Consider the following 18,348-nt stretch of genomic DNA (forward strand, 5'->3'; position numbering starts at 1 on the left):
ATTACATAAGCTGTGAACTCTAAATCATTGGCTTTAGCACTACAATAATTACATTAGAACAAGGAACAACAAATAAAAATTTAGGATTGTCATGATTCAAACTTAGAAACTATAATACAAGCTATATTTACAAGTTACAAAATTAAACAAATTTTACTTCAACACCAAAATAATCTATAAACATTAAAAACTTAGAGTTACATGCTTTCTATCTCTATACATTACAAACTTGGAGCTACATGCTTTCTATCTGGTTTGGAAGTTTAAAGTCCTAAGAAAGTAGGCGTAAAGCAATGCAAAGAAGACACAAAAACCGATAAGAACTGCAGCAACAGGACCCATGAAATCCAATTCAAAACCATAGTAGTCTTTGATAAAACCTGCCAAAGTTGGGTTGGGTGACTGCCCAGGCACAACAATCTCATGATTCACGTCGTGATATTGAGAAACAATGCACCCGTACACAGTCCATGCCAATGGGCAGATCCAGTAGTACCAAATCCAGTATCCAGGAATTTTCTGAAAATTTAAAGTCAGAACCTTTTTGGAACGAAAAAAAACACTTCGGAAGTTGAAGTTTAGTTCTTACGGGTTGTGGGATATAAAATCCAGAGAAGATATTGAAAAGTAGGTAAAACGCGGCAGTGAATATAGCTGCTATTTGCTCATTTGGTGTGATTGAAACAGTCATCATTCCAAAGTATGTGAAGTAGAGAATTGAAATGAAGTTGAGGAAGAAAGACCAAAAGAACTTCTTTGTTGTCCATTGAAATGACACCATGGAATACACGAGTAATATATCGTTTGAAGTAATACATATGGTATCTCCACAATCACCTAAATCCAAAATTCAATTACATGTTTCATTAGAATTTGTGAATACGTAAATCTATAAATATTTGTTTTGGAAATAAAAACCAATTAACCTGTGCCATGGCGTAAGGCAACGAAGAGTACATCCCTGCTGCTCTTTCTCAATAAAAGACCGTTCTTTCTGTAGCAACAACTGGCTGCACTGTTTGGGAGTTGTTAATACCAACGAAAAATATAGCAGAGTACATGGCTCCAATGACTGTTCTCAGATCATTACTGTTGGACCTGAAATTATTTAATCAACACATGATTTGATATCCTAAAAAATTGTAAATCAAGATTCATGCAAGACTTTACTCTTTGTTGCCAATTTTCCAAAACACCGTCCCGACCATGACTGCACAAAGCAAGGTGAAGAAGAAACGAACAAGGTTATAATCCGGATTTCTCCAGTAACTCCACCACATTTTCCATATACAAGACTTGAATTGCCCCCACGAAGATTGAGCATATCGTGTTTCAAAGTGAAGATCTATGGCTCCTGAGTGAGGTGCACTTAATTCCCTCACCAAAGCCTTGTTCCTCCTGCAATTATATTTATACTGAATAATATTAACTTTGTCTATAGATGGCACTTCTGGTTTTTATGGTTGTTGGAATATAGTTAAATCGATAATATTAAGTCAACTAGTAAAGTTGACGCTTACAACAATGGAAGCACAATAAGAACTCAAGTGGTTAGTGGAAACTAGCATTAGTAAGTACTAATGATTATTACTGATGAAGTCACAATTGATGGTGAAATGAAGTTACCACTTAGGAGTACTTATGACCATTATGGAATAAAAAGATATCGGTAGCAAATAGTTACAACTCCTAGGAGTCACCGTTGTTGGTATGAATTTTTTTTTTGTTTATAATAGTGATAACAATTTGAGGTTGTTCAACAAATGTATACAAACCGTGAGAAGAGAATTGTAGTTAGATCTTAAGAAGATTAATTATATTATGTTCTTGTTTTTGTATTAGCCCTTTATACTTAATGTTGATTAATAAAGTTGTTAATTATTTGTGATCAGTTTAGTTCAGCTCAAGTTCTTTACAATATGTTGTTCTCTGGTGTTTAAATGATCCAATTTTGCTATTCACTTTTAGTCCAATAACAGGGTTGACTTTGAAGAAAGCGATAATATGATCGATCAAGACTTCAGAATGATTTTGACGAAATTTGATTGAAGAACGGTACCAATATAAAAAAAAATAGAATGAATTGGCTGATGTTAAGCAATATACTAATAAAAAGCCTTGTATGTTAGAGTGACTTATAGAGTGACTTAAAAATATATGTTCAAGAAATTACACATTTGAGAGTTTCCAAAATACATTAAAATATTGCATTTAGTTTGCACTTCACTTGTTTCTTTAACAATGTTTTGGAACTGCCCCGGTATCCGAGTGAGCTTTCATGAGACGGGATGTCAACCATCTATATTGATTTTGACACTCCTGACTCGATCACCCAGGAACATCATCAAGAAGGAAACCCACCACTGTGGATAAGACAATTCTATATCTGTTAGTTGATTTTTGTAAATATAAAAATAGAAGAAGAGTTGCAAGTTGTTCACGGATATTTATGGAGAGTAAACATCGGACAAGACTCTCCCTCAAAACAACTTCATGGATCGATGTCATAAGCTAGTTTTTTTGCCCTCAAAATGACTTCATGGATCGATGCCATAAGCTAGTTTTGAAAATTGTATTATCTTTTATCCTCTAACCTAAGATACATATCGAAACTCCGTTATACAGAACATTGTTCTTTGACATGGTTTAACGTTGCTCTTTGACTATACAATTACAACAACCATTGTTGGGTACAATGAGACGCATAATGAGACTCGTAAGTAGACAAGATGCGATTGTTTTCTTATTCTAATAAGTGACAAGAATCTTTGGAATTCAAAGTGATCCAATTCTCCTTCTTTGATATGTTGTTTTTTGTTATTTGAAATGACTCAATAGCGATATTCACTTTCAAAATTGATTATATGTAAATGAATTACTCATGCATAGAAGATGTCGTGAAACGTTCAGCAAAATCGACACCAAGTCGCATCTCTGCAGCGCTAGAGCTCACTTCCAACACCCATGTTGCTGGATTGTATTTTTCAGCTATCTTGGGAACCCCATTAGTCGCCTATTAATATTAAAAAAAATATTATTGACTTCACTATTTTTTATTTTCATTTAGTTATTGTGGAAGTAAAATACATACCTCAAAATACTCGATGATTTGTTGATTATGTCTGCCAATGGGACCCGAATAGATAACTTGGCCTCCTCTTTTTAGTAGTAACAAATCATCAAAGGATTCAAAGATATCAATGCTAGGTTGATGAATGGTGCAAACAACAGTTCTTCCGGTATCAACAGTGTTTCTTACAGCTCTCATAACAATCGCTGCTGCTCTTGCATCAAGCCCAGAAGTTGGTTCATCCATGAATATAATTGAAGGATTAGTGACAAGTTCTACTGCGATTGTTAGCCTTTTTCTTTGTTCTATTGATAAACCGTTAACTGCTGAAATGCCCACTATTGCATCCTTGATATTGTCTAGTTCAACTAGCTCCATCACTTCACTCAAATATCTGAAAGCATAAAAGCAAAGTAGTATTAATATTCCCATTATTGTTATTATCGCATTTCTTATGATTTTAGTTAATCAATAATACCAATGGTGTTTTACCATTTTGTCTTCACTGCTAACTTCGTTTGACAGACGCAGGAGAGCTGAGTAGATCAAAGATTCGTGAACGGTTATTGTGGGAGAGTGGATATCACTTTGTTCACAATATCCAGAAATTCTAGCGAATGTTTCTTGTTTCTTTGGGAAACCTGATATTCTAATTTCTCCTTCAATATAACCACCAGTTTTTCGTCCGGCTAAGACGTCCATCAAAGTTGTTTTTCCTGCACCACTGACTCCCATCAATGCAGTTAGAACTCCAGGTCTAAAAGCACTAGTTACGTCACAAAGTAACTGTAATCTATTTTCTGTCACACCATGTTCTCTCATTTCCTGTTTCAACAATATAGTCATAAGATTTGATATATTATATAAAGATTAAATGAATAATATTTTACCAAAAGGAGCATACACTAGGCATATCAACATAATAATTCATGTTTTCAAATGTCATGGCTAGTGGAGTAAATGGTAGAACCATCCCTTACTTTGATGCACGATTAGCATCAGAAATGGAAGAACGAAAATCATACGTTTGCTTATTTCCCTCTACAAAATGTAGTTAAGAGTTAGAACTTCTAGTTATCATTTTCATATAAACCGTTGAGTATAAAAGTAGTAAGTTTCTGTAACCCGGTTTTCATACTTGAACTGGCTCCTTCAACAACATGACCATCAATGGTTGTAGCTTCTTCCTTGGAGAAAATTGCTTGTGGTTTTCCTGGGGCTGGTTAGAAATTAAATAAGGCTATGGTTATTCACACACCCTTAACCAATCCACACCCCCTATAACATGAGGTGCCATACGATAGTATAGCCCCTATACGATCGTATGTAGGGTGTGTGGATAACCAAAAGGTGTATGAATAACATATCCCTTAAATAATCATTAAGGTTAATAATAGTTGAATAGTATATACACACACATATAGGATAAGTGTGTGTGCGCGCGCGCGCATGTGCATGTGTGTGGGGGATTAAGAGAGCTTTTAAGAAAACTAAGAGTACTAAAACCAGCTATTCATTTTGTATACACTATGAAGCGCCCGTCCTTTTCCATACTTTAAGAGTAATATTGCAGATTGTGTCTATGTGGTTTAATGACGGGATAAAAAATAGATTAAAATAAAATAGGTTTTGTGGTACGGAGGATTATGAGCCATTGATCTAGCGAATCAATTGTTGAGATTAGGGGAACCATCAACGTAAGCAATTATCATGCATCATGCATGAGGGTCTCAAGGTGTAAAATTGGATATTTTACAACGGTTAGAATTTTCAAGTTCTCAATTAAAAAAAAGCTTCTTTACACGACATCATTTTTCTAGAGGAATTACATCATAAAATCAAGAATTTTGTTTTATTTGATTTGAGTATACTGTTATAGTCTTTTTTTTCTTTCTAATGATAGATGCATTATTATATATGTTGTGTAATTATTATATATGAAGATAACTATAACATAGGTTACGCAATTATTATATATGTTATGTAGTTATTTACGTTTGCTCATAATTATTTACATTTTAGCATAATTATTGCAACAAGTTTGCTCTCGCTTACGCGCAAAGTGTCGCATTCTAGCATCTTTGTACCATTCGCATGTTAAATCCACTTTGTATATATAAGTAACCAATTTAAATATATGTACTTTATTAGCTTAGCTTATTATATCGTTATCTCATAACGTTGTCTTAGGTTGGTGTTATTATCTTCCTTCCGTATGGTTCTTTAGGTTCATTTATGGTTTTTAGAGCTAGGGTCTTAGTGAAACCAACCTCTACATCCTCTTAATAGAGGTATGGGTTGTTTATATCCCATCTTTCACAAGCCCTATCAAAAGCTTTGCTACGTGTGAGATTTTAATGGTGTAGTTATTATATATAACCTATCAACTTACATACGCACATAATTACACACTAAGATACACACATATATATAACTTATTAGTTTACATATACATTACTTCTATTTATATAAATGCAACTTGTTAGTTTTCATGTCTAACTTACCAATTTACATCCAAAATACCCAACCACCTCTAAGAAAACCACTAACCTCAATGTATCATAAAGTTATCAGCAATCGATGATCAAACATGATTAAGAGTTAAAAGAAAGAGAGTTTGCTCATAACCTGTAACACCCTAGGCAAATTCCACATCGGTCGTGGACAGGAGAGATCCTTGATTCATAAGTAAATGCCCCGTCTCTTAAATCATCAACGCGTTTTGGGCTTAATGGTAGTGAAAAGTACTTTGACAATTTTAAAAAAATATATCAATATCATAATAATTATAGTTTTAAAAACATAATAATGAAGTAATAGAAAAATTGTTTTCATTTAAAACCGGTGAAACTTGAGAGAAAGTCAACAATTATGGCTATTCCTACATCGTTATTTCAACTATTTAAATCATCCCACTTATGACTAGGTGGCATTGCCAATCATCTAACCATTGGTTTGTCTGAGTGATAACCGTAGATTATCTTGACCCTTTTGTAACTTAAAATATACTAGGATAGATCCCGTGTGATACACGGGTTGTTAAAAACTAAAATAAAAAATTTAAATTTAATAATACATATATTAACATATCTTATGGATTAATAATATATAAATAATTTACTAAAATACATAGATTAGTAAGAATAATTTGCATTTTAAAAGTAATAAAATGGAAGGTTGTGAATTTATACCAATTAAGAAAAAGGAAAGACCAACATCTATTAATCCTAGTTGAGTTGGTAAGCCATAAACATCTTAAAAGTAAGATATTGAGTTCAATTCTCACCAACAACATATATTTCATTTTATCATTCATGAAGGAAAAATTGTAAAAATAAAAACTTGTACACTTGGATCTAATTGAATGACAAGTGAAAATATTGTGTTGCTTTAATATATAGATAGATAGATTTGATTTTTACTCACTACCTTCAAGTTCAACACTCCCTAGCTTTACTCACTACCTTGAAGTCATATGTTTTAAATTATGAAGCGTAAAGTAGATGTTGTAACATAAGTTGTGTGTTATAAAAACTATTTTTATTGAAATTATAAAACCTTTAAGTACACAACATAAAAAATGCTAAAAATATAACTATAAAAATGAGATATAATTATAATTTTTATTAAATCGCATGTTTAATAAAACAACAATATAATCCAAACCTCATGACTTAAACCACCATTTCAATCAAAACATCCATGCATCTAGTCCAAATATTCATAAATAGTTTCTCAAAATCCAAAAAATAAAATAACAAGGTCTCAAATTTTTAAAAAATGACAATAAAAACAAATAATTGTCTTTATTACTCAATAAATGATTATTATAACAATTTATTTTGAAATTTTAACGTTTAAAAATAATGTTCAAATTAACATGTGTAACTTATATAAATGGAAAATTGATGAGTTGGAAGCATATGTGGATATTTCTAGTTGAATGCCATATAGAAACCTTGTATTGCTTTAATAGTAGTATAGTAAGATTATATTTAATCCTCTCTCTACACAAGAACTTATAAATAGTCAACTAACTTACCTTGTAAATATATGAGAGACAATGTGAATAAGATATTGAAGCTACAAGCAAAACCAAGAAGAGCACCAACACCAATCCAATATGAGCTTTCTGAAGTTGGAATGTCCATATTCTTTAATATCGAGAACCCTAAATTTGTTGTATTGTCGCTACTCTGTGAACAAAAGAAAAATATCAAGCATATATTACTTTGTTGTATTAACTAGAAAGATTTTAGTTAGAAAAATTAAGGACATACTCTTTGGTTGGTCCACCTAGAGTCAAGGAACTCATTGATGGTGATGGCTTTGAAGATATAAGACAAGGGCGATAGCGAATAACCCCATTCCCACCAATTTGGAATTTGTGTTTTAGGAAGAATGAAACCACCCAAGAGAAATATAAGCAAAAGTATAACAGATCCACCCGTGTTAGCCATATTCATTGTCTTACAAACTCCTGCAATCACCCGAAACAATCATGTTGCCACAATCTGGATAAGAAAAACCAATAGGAGATGCTTGAAGAACCTAATCATGAAACATAATTCTTTAGAATATATACTAACATTCAACAAAATAATACAAAATTTAGTTACCTGACAGCATTAGGGGCAAGACCAACACCCCAATATAGAATGACGGTCCACACAATACTTTCGATCATAGATATGGGAATTCGGAGCAGAAAAGCCGGTAGTGTGAAAGCCCATGGAGGGTGGAACATGAGGTCTCGTTGTTTATAAACAACCGGAAGTCTCATGACAGTGAATGATAGATCAGCAAGCCCATTAAACATGTTAATAAGCATAATACTTAAAAGTGCACCTATATAAAGGGTCCCGTCTATTTCATTCCTTTGGTGCATTGTGGTCCTCAGATACAAAGTTGTGCAGATAAACGATATAAAGACGATTTGTATAGTTCTGAAAACATATACAATAGCGTTTCTTTTCATCAACATTAGTTCTTTATCCCATGACGCTTTAAGGAGTTCCATTTTGGGTACCAAGTACTTTTTATACGCTAAAGCAGCCTTGTGGCTTTCGCTTTTGTCATATGGGATTGACAACTCGCGTTGCAGCTTCTCCCCTACATGAAAACTTTTGAACCGTTGACTAAATTCATATACAGGAATAAATCTATGTGTGGTATTTCTATCTGCCCAGTATTGCTCTTGGTCCTTTTTAGATGTCACCTATCATAAACATTTAAAATTTAAAGTAAACTGTAATCTGATTTAAATTTTACTTGTTGATGTATATCAAACTTTAGGAAGGATAGCTCAACTATGCAACGGGTTGATCAGCAGGTTGCTAGCTTTTTATTAATTTTTTTAGGATACGTTCGTTAGTCAAATTAGTTGCTAACAGATCTGGGGTTCTTTGTTAGGTACTGAAAGTTAATTATTATACGCATCTAAGCTTTATACGTTGTTTTCTTTAAGCATGCAATCAATAAAAGACCACTTATGCTTTATATCGCGTGAAGTGACTTTACTTAAAAATACAATATTACTTCATATTACATTATCAAATAAAGAAAAATTAAGTGTTTACCTCTTGTAAGAAGTCAGCGGTACCCTTTCTCTCTGGACACTTGAATCCACAAGCCTCAAAGAAATCAATAATGTGTTCTCTAGGGCCAAGATACACGACCTGGCCCTCGGATAGTAAAATGATGTCATCAAACAGATCAAAGGTCTCGGGGGCTGGTTGTAGAAGAGACATGAATATTGTGGATTTTGTGAGGTGTGCTACTTGTTGCATGCATTTTACTATCTGAAATGTTGTTGAGCTGTCTAAACCTGTTGATATTTCATCCATAAACAAAGTTTTTGCTGGCCCAACAAGCATTTCTCCGGTGGTTACACGTTTCTTTTGGCCTCCGGAGATACCTCTTCTCATTTGGTCTCCAACAAAGGTGTCACGACAAATATCAAGTCCTAAAATCTGATTTTAGGTATAGCTACTTATTAATATTTTGAATTTGTAAAGATTGGTATTAAAAACTTAAGAAAGTCCTTACTTTAAGAGTGTAGTAAGTAATTAAACTGCTCTGATCTCCTTCAATGGCGGTAGCCTTCATGTAAAGGTCAATTTCAGCTTCTGGGAATATCCCTGCTTCCTTTTCTCTTCTTGCAAGCTCAGTTAACATTTCTGTATTTCATTGTTTATAACAATAAACCATATGTGTTTGTTGCAAGAATTAACACGAAGGTGCAATCTTCAGAAGTTTATTTAAGTTATACCAAAACGAGATCCAACTCCTAGGCATCTCGCTGAGAAATCTAGAGTTTCCTTGACGGTCATTTCCCCGACGTGAATATCCATCTGGCTAATGTAAGCTGATGTTTTTCGAGGTTCAAATTCATTAAGCGTATGACCATTGTAAGTTATCTCTCCATCTACTCTTAAACTTGGATCCAACCTTCCCGCCAAAGCCAACAGAAGCGTTGTCTTACCACAAGATGGTGGCCCCAAAAGTAGTGCTATTCTGTAACATTACAAATTCGGGTAAAAATTTGTTTGTTCTTCAAGAAATCTTGAAGAAAAGTCTAACAAAATACATGATCTTTTAGAATAAGCATACCTTCCTGGTTTGATAATCCCGGATACTTCTTTAAGAATGTGAAGTTTTGCTTTCTGACTGAAACTTATGCCCACAGAAGCAAGAAGAGATTCAACAATATTTTTAGCTGAATTTATCAATGTTGGAAGTGCTCTGTCTCCGACATAACAATCAACTTCTATGGACAAATTTTGAAACCGAACTTCTACTGTTGGAAGGGAGATTCCAACCCTGAAATTATACAAGTCGATAAGATGTTAATTAGTAATTAGATATTGTTGACATCAAAGGACATTGGATTTCCGGTATCAAGGTGTTAGATAAACTTGCTTTTAGTGTGCTGAGGATTCAAAATTTCAATTCCCGTGAGTAACAAAAAAGGTATGTTATTTAAGCCGTTAAAAAAAGCGCTTAGATGTTGACTTAAGCAATCTCAAAATTCGCTTAATTTTGTCGTTAATTACAACATAACCATAATGGTTGGCATAAGGCTGAGGGGTGCGGAGCGCGAGAAAGGGCGCAAGTGGCGAGGCGGTCGCGCCCCGGGGCGCGAGGACCACACCACCGAGGCGCTATAGGGGCGCGAGAGGGGCGCGAGCGCGGAAAAAGAGGCAGGCGCGGGTGGGCTAGCGGCTGGGGGGGCGTGAATGTGGCTTGGGATGCGTGAAAAAGAGCCGTTGGGTGGGTTTTGTTAATAAAAAAAAAAATTTTCAAACCCTATATATTAACATACCATCCGGAACACAAAATCAAACTCGATTTTCAACCTATATCAAACCCAAACAAACACCAATATCACATACCACACCCAAAACCCAAAATCACCCCATCTTCCAAACCTTTTTTTAAAAACATGGCTGGAAATTGGTACCCAAACCTAGAATCAGATTACAGTTACGACGATTTATGGTCGGCACCGGACCAACCGATGTTTTATTCGGGGTCGCAACAACCATCCGGCTTTCAACCATCCAACATACAACCGTCTCCTAACTTTGTAGTTCCGGAGACACAAGAACCAGAACCAGAACGTGAAGCTGCGGGACAAAGAAGACGCGTCCACCGGAAAAAACAAGTTGCAACGGACGGGTCGGGTTCGGCTTCGACCGGAAGGGCGAAACGGAAAATCACTCCGTGGTCATCGGATGAGAAGGAAGCCCTGTGTCGGGCTTGGATAGCCATTTCTGAGGATCGGCGTTGCGGTAATTGTTTTAACGTTTTTAAAAATGATTTTAAAAAAAAGTTAAATAAAAAAGTTAAATGACTTACAAATTTATTTATGCATTTTGCAGCCGACTACCAAAAGAGCAAGGTCTTTTGGACAAAGGTTAGGGAGACGTTCTATTCGCTCGTTGGGAGTACAGAGCGGAACCCCGATATGATTTCGGGTCGGTGGACCGAAATCAGAAAATTTGTCGGCTTGTTTACTAATCTATTCAACAGGAACGCCGGTCGTATGAGACCAAGTGGCAGTGACGATTTGGCGGTCTATAATTTCACTGTCGAAGAGTGGAGGCAGGAGTGCCTGCGGAGGTATGGGACGGTGAAGACGTGGGACGGTGTAAAGGTGTGGGAGAGGTTGAGAAGGTGTTCCAAGTGGGTTGAGCTGGTGGCGCCGGACCTTGATGCGGAAGTAGGGCCGAAACGGACTAAAACTAGTTCGTCTGGAGCGTACAGCACTTCCGCCGGGTCGGATTGCCGGGTTAGATTCGACCTAAACGTTGCGTGGGAGGAAACGTCTTCACCGCCGAGGAGGCGGCCATTGGGAAGGGACGCCAGGGGGAAAAAACCGGCTGAGGGGGAAGCCGTAAACATCAACGATCTTGTTGAATCCCTCAATAAATTCAACAAAACCATGGAGGTGGTCTCTATTGACAAAAAGGAAAAAAAAAGAATGAGAGATTTGGACTTCCTTGCAAGAGACTTCAGCCACCTAAATCCGGTCGACCAAATGCTGATGGAAAAACAAAAGGAACGTATCCGGAAGAGGTTGATCGAAGAAGACGAAGCCGAAGAATAAGAATAATGTTTTTCTTTAGTACTTTAATTTTTTTTTATATATTAATGTGTTTTTTTAATTAATGTGTGTTTTTTTAAATAATTTCTTGTTTTTTTAATAATACGTTTTTTTAATACATTTATAAAAAAATAAAAAAATAAACCGCTCGCGCCCCCTCTCGCGCCCCTCCACACCATGGCCCGGGGCGCTATCACCACTACCAACACCCATCTTATCAAGTTTCTCTCTCTGCCACACGTCACAATATTATTGGCTCGCGCCCCCACTCACGCCCCCTCTCGCGCCCCCCACACCCCTCAGCCTAAGTGAAATTATACACATGGGTCACACTAATCAACTTATCAATTCTTTTAACTTTTTTTTAACAACAATTTTTTATGTGGAAAAATTTCAAAATAGGTATTTATAAAAAAGGATTTCAAGTTTTAAACATCTTTTTATATAATTCCAAAAATAAATATTATAAACTAGTCGGGGCGAATAGGTTCTTAAACGAAACGAGCAGTTTAGAGAACCAGTAAAAACACGCCACGTGGCAAAAACTATCCGAAACGAGCAAGCTCCATGCTCGTTTAGTCGCCACGAGCACGTTCCATCATGCCTTGTTTACAACGGCCACGACTACTGCATAAGTGTTTTAATCGCGACGAGTAGTTTGGCATGCGAAATACATCGACACGAGTAGTTTATTGCCACGTGGCGTGTTTTTATTGATTCTGTAAACTACTCGTTTCGTTTAGGAACCTACTCGCTCCGACTAGTTTAGAATACCTATTTTTGGAATTGTATATAGAAAAGGTGTTTAAAACTTGAAATCCTTTTTCATAAAAGCCTATTTTGAGAAGACAAAATGGCAAAAGACGTCCTTTACGTTTGACCTGATTTTCATTAGACGTCCTTTAATGAAAGAAATAGTAGAAGGCATACATCATGTTCCAAATTTCTTTCACGTTACGTCCTTTAACACTAACCAATTTAATTTTTTTCGTTAAATATAGTCATGTGCCTTGCACATGAGGGTATTTTTGTAATTTTATATTTAATTTATTTTATAATTAAAAGTGACAAATAATAAAATACATAAAGGACAAAACTCTCTCTTTCTCTCTCTCTCTCTCATACGTTTCACCCTCCCTAGCCGCCACCACCACCGGATTCAATTTCACGGCGGCCATCGCCATCGTCTCCAACGCCCCATCGCCATCCCGAAGCCACCATAACAGATACCACACAATATATATATATATATAAGAAAAACGAGAATTGGAAGAAGGTGGAACACGATAATGAGGCCTACTCACAACGCCGTTGCCGGATTTTAATAATAATACAATTCCAATTCCAATTTGAATTGATGGGTAAACTGAACCTCCGGGAGGTTGCTCGAAAACTGCTTCATCCTTGCGGCTCTTTCTCTTCTTCCACGCAACCCCAAAACCACACCGGCTCTTTCTTTTCATCCTTGCTGAACCACCACCATCTCTCTCTCTACAATCCATCCACCAACCAAACAACCACCACAACTTGCTGCCGATTGTTCCTGCCACCACCACCAAAAAACCAATCGAACACCCTCCGCCACCACAACTTGCTACAATTAGTTATTGTCACCATTAACACCATTAACATGCTCTTCACAACCACCACAACTTCCCCGCCTCCGCCATTAGCACCAGCCAAAATTCAAACCTTAAAACGGAACTAGGGTTTGAAATTTGGGGCTTTTTTCTGGCGAGATTGTATGCCTCCGGGTTGTTAGATGCTTGTAAATTAAACAAAGGGAAGAGTAAATTGTGAGAAGGTAACAAAGTCCACACAAGAAGGTTGAAAAAACCCACCAAGACCACCACTGTCTCCGTAGCCGTCGCTGGTGCCAGCACCGCCTCTCCCACAGCCACCGGTGCGGTCACTGTTCACCTACCCCCAAATCCGCTTCTCCATCGGCCACCTCTCCCACAGCCACCGTGGATGGTGTTGATGAATCATAGTGTCAGAGAGAGAGAGAGAGAGGGAGGAGAGAGAGAGAGAGTGTGTGTGTGAGAGAGAGAGAATATGAGAGATAAATATATATTTTAAATATTTGTTAATTTTTATTTTTTCCCCAAACTTTAAGAAATCTACACAAATAGTCTTTTATGAGTAGAAAGTCAAATTTACCTTCGTGTGTCTTGCACATGACTATATTTAACGAAAAAAATTAACTTGGTTAGTGTCAAAGGACGTAACGTGAAAGGAATTTAAAACATGATGTATGTCTTTTGCTATTTCTTTCATTAAAGGATGTCAAATGAAAATCAGGTCAAACGTAAAGGACGTCTTTTGTCATTTTATGTTTTGAGAATTTTCCTTTTTTAATATCTAAATATTACCTAATATTGTACTTACAAGGATTTAAAAACATCAATAACATCAATATTCATTAACTTATATCAATTAAACTTTTTTTTTAACTATTTATAACGAGTTTAAGAACTATTCTACTTACATTTTTACTATTTATAATGACTCGTAAGGATAACATTCTGAGTTCTTATCTTTTGAAAAAGGTTTATTTGTAACACTTAGTAATGTACCTTTAAGTCGAAGAAATTACTATCCATTTCATTGGCTGATTACGTAAAAACTAATAAATATTAAGTAAAAAACTGAAGTAATAAATAAAATAGAAATCGTAAATATTCACGTTCAAAGACATAGTACATGCTCATGAAGCCAATGCGACCCATGAGTCAAATGAATATAAATACTTAAATAGGATGATAATATAATTAGAATGAATATAATTAGGACGAGAATGAGACAAATTCATTGAAACGAGTGTCAGGAATATCAATCACAGTCGCATAACTGATCATAAAGTTGTATTCATATCTGGTTCAGTACCTTTCATGTATGTGTCAGGTGATTAATTATCACGTGTATCATGTATACCTATTAGTTTGTTATAAGGGTCGGCCCGTGGGTCAGCGAAATGAAGATAGCGTTTTAGGCCCACACTTAATTAAGGCTTTCAAATTATTTATAAAAAAAACATTATATATAGATATGTATTTAATCAGCGGTTTAGAAACATATGTAACTATTGCTCTAGTGGTAAACATTTGTATACCTTGGTGGTAGGTCACAAGTTCAAGATTTGTTGTCAACACCTTTTTTAGCACAATTATAGAAAGGATCACAAAATCTCATATTTACGCTAGCCTATGGCTGGGTAAGCGGGTATATATGTATATTTCAGGTAATCCGTTAACCAATGCCATACCTCATATACACAGAAAATTTATAACTAATCTAATACTTAAAGGGATTTTTACATATTTTCCCTTCCTAAACCTTTGAAATTACATATTTTCCCAAAATACAAGTTTTTAATGCATAATGTACAATGCTCTTTAAGTATGGTTTGGAGAAATATGTAATTTCAATGTTTAGGAAGGGAAAATATGTAAATGCCCCATACCTAAATACCCATCCCGACTCACAAATTTTTAATATTTCGGGTATGCAAGTCAAGTTCGGGCACTATTGAGTCTTGTCCTATATGATCTAGAAACTGAAAACAATGTAAAAGAAAACAGTAAAATACTATGTTTAACTAAGCTTAAGTGTTCTATATGATCTAAAACTCAACTAGACTTGAGCGAGAACCAGAGTTTGTGGCTATTTCTCTTTTGGGCTGGATATGGTCAAGAACAAAGAATATATATATTTACTTTTCTGTTTTTTATATTTTCAAACATAATGTATAAAAAAAACTAAAATGGTTTAGGGTACTAAGAAGTAACGGCGGAGTTCTAGTGTAATTCAGAGCAGTTGAGGGTGTAAATAAGGCGACAATGCATGATTGATGGAATTACAAAGTATATTTTTTTTAGTTATTGTAAATGACTTGTAGAATATAGACAAATGTTGGAAACACATTACAGAAAAGACTAAAGAGAATCAGGAAATCGAGTATCGTTTACGTGAAAACTTACTTGTCAACCCGATCTCTGAACTTCCTCAAAAAGATTTCGTTATCTTCTTCGACAACCTTAAAAATTTTATCGATAAAGCTTTGTTGAGCCTGTGGATTGAGATCCCTCACATCTAACAACATCTGTTCAGTAGGCGTTTGCTGTTGATCGGCTTGAATATAAGATTTGAAGATGGTGGTTCGTAATCGATTATAGGTAGGTAGTTTCTCCAAAGCAGCCCATCGCAAGGCCTCTTCGTCTTCCACGGAATGATGACTATTACGCCCGTCATCACTAGCGTTACTGCGGGTAGCAAACATCGTAAGGCTCTGCTGATACATCAGACTCTTACTGATACTCATCTTCCGTTTGTTCCTCCATTTTCGAAGCTTTGGTGTACGTGTCAATCCCCATTATGGTTCTTTCTTTCTTAAATAAGAAATGTTAGCGTTTATTTCTCTATTTCTTTGAAGCCATGGACCATTTCAAAATATTAATAAATATTTTTAAGTCTATTGCTGCAAATAAAGCCATTTAGTACAAGGAACGAGCTGAGCCGGTAAAACCAAGCCCGTGGCGCCTGTTTAAGGCCATTATAAAGAGCCTTATTAAGCCGACAAACATGAATAGGATAGAGGGGATCAACGAAACCAGGTGGTTGTTCCATGACAACAAGCTCATTCAGGTCAACCGAACCATTGGATCGGTATTCGGTACGAAAGATCCATTTTGAACCAAGAATGTTACGAGCTGTGGGTCTAGACACAAGAGACCAAGAGTTGTTTTTCCAAAAAGCCGACATTTCTTCGTTCATGGCCGGAAGCCACTCGGGGTATTTTGAACCAAGAATGTTATGAGCGGTGGGTCTAGACATAAGAGACCAAGTGTTGTTTTTCCGAAAAGCCAACATTTCTTCGTTCATGGTTGTAAGACACTTGGGGTGTTTATATGCGGACTTGAAACCTCTAGGTTCTTTGGATGAAAAGAGATCAACGAATAGGCCATGAGTGTGGGTTTGAGAGGAGTCGGCTGGATACTCAGGTTTGAATATGCCAGCTTTGGCTCTGGTAATCATGGGATGGGTGGAGGAAACATGTGCCGGTATGGGGGCTGTAGGTTCAAGGTGACCTGATGTGGGAGGATTGGAGATAGTGGTGACAGTGTGTGCTTAGGCAAGTGATGTGGTCTAAAATATAAATATACTAGATTTTATCCTCCGTATTACGGGGGTTGTTTTACATTATTCGTTTTTAATATTTATATATGTATATTTGGATTTTAATTTTATTTATTGTAAGAAAGTTAATCTATAATATATATAAACGAAAACCCTAAAATCCTACGTGTCGCGATGTAGTCGCTCCCTCCTTTTATGGAAGCCACCAGATTGCTTGATTTTTAAATGGAGGTCTCTCATTGATTTAACCCAAATTCATGGGTATGGGTCTTACAAAAACCAGATAGCTCCTAAGCGGGTTATAACATCTTATTAAGTTAAAAATTAATCTTACCAATTATTTGATATGAAAATCCTATAAAATAGGGATATACTAAAATTTAATATCCAATTTAAAAAAAAGATACTATTATAATTAATAAACAATTTTATAGTAAAAAAAAATAAGCGGGTCATAGGTCACCAAATCCAGATAGCTTTTAAACGGGTTATAGCATATCATTTATTTATGAAACCCTTTTATCATCAAACCCTAAGTATATTATTAACTTTCTTACAATAAAGAAATTAAAATCCAAAAAATAAATATTAAAAAACGAAAAATGTAAAACAACCATTCTCTCAAGCCATCAGATTGTTTTATTTGTAAATGAAGGTTTCTCACGCATTTGACCTAAATTCACAGGTAAAGGTCTCACCAAACCTAGATAGCTCTTAAACGGGTTATAACATCTCATTATATTAAAAATTAATCTCATAAAATATTTGATATGAAAATCTTATAAAATAGGAATGTACTAAAAATTATATCCTATTTTATTTAAAAAAAAGATATTATTTATAATTAAGAACAATTTTATAATAAAGAAAATAAACGGGTAATGGGTATCACCAAACCCAGATAGCTTTTAAACCGGATTATAACATATAATTATTTATGAAACTATTTTATCATCAAAACTCAAGTATATTAATTATTAACTTTCTTACAATAAATAAAATTCAAATTCAAATATACGTATATAAATATTAAAAACGAATAATGTAAAATAACTCTCGTAATACGGGGGATAAAATCTAGTAATTAATATACTTGAGGTTTGATGATGAAATGGTTTCACAAATAAATGATATGTTATAATCAGGTTTAAAAGCTATCTGCGTTTGGTGATGCCCATTACCCGTTTATTTTCTTTATTATAAAATTGTTTCTTAATTATAAATAATATCTTTTTTTAAATAAAATAAGATATTACTTTTTAGTACATTCCTATTTTATAAGATCTTCATATCAAATATTTGATAAGATTATTTTTTTAATATAATGAGATGTTATAATCCGTTTAAAAGCTATCAGGGTTTGGTGAGACCTTTACTCGTAAATTCGGGTCAAACGCGTGAGAAGTCTTCATTTACAAATAAAGTAATCTGATGGATTGGGTGAATGGTTGTTTTACATTTTTCGTTTTTTAATATTTATTTTTTGAATTTTAATTTTCTTTATTGTAAGAAAGTTAATAATATACTTAGGGTT

At 35.1% G+C, this 18,348-nt stretch overlaps 1 pseudogene across 1 annotated transcript; it reads right to left on the reverse strand.

The window, feature by feature from the left end:
• Positions 1–168: 168 nt before the first annotated feature.
• Positions 169–15,957, reverse strand: LOC143551902 (ABC transporter G family member 35-like; annotated as a pseudogene). Its single transcript, XR_013138567.1, has 16 exons — positions 15,659–15,957; positions 9,683–9,892; positions 9,342–9,586; positions 9,119–9,249; positions 8,650–9,042; positions 7,690–8,288; positions 7,351–7,621; positions 7,113–7,266; positions 4,209–4,289; positions 3,975–4,111; positions 3,092–3,895; positions 2,880–3,013; positions 1,171–1,398; positions 927–1,098; positions 590–837; positions 169–519 (listed from the first exon to the last, which is right to left on the reverse strand). The product of XR_013138567.1 is annotated as an ABC transporter G family member 35-like (transcript).
• Between the last annotated feature and the right edge of the window lie 2,391 nt (positions 15,958–18,348).

The sequence above is a fragment of the Bidens hawaiensis genome, unplaced genomic scaffold (assembly GCF_021521415.1).
Source record: "Bidens hawaiensis isolate Kalapana, Puna unplaced genomic scaffold, B.hawaiensis_p1.1 tig00016743_1, whole genome shotgun sequence".
Classification (NCBI taxonomy): Eukaryota; Viridiplantae; Streptophyta; class Magnoliopsida; order Asterales; family Asteraceae; genus Bidens; species Bidens hawaiensis.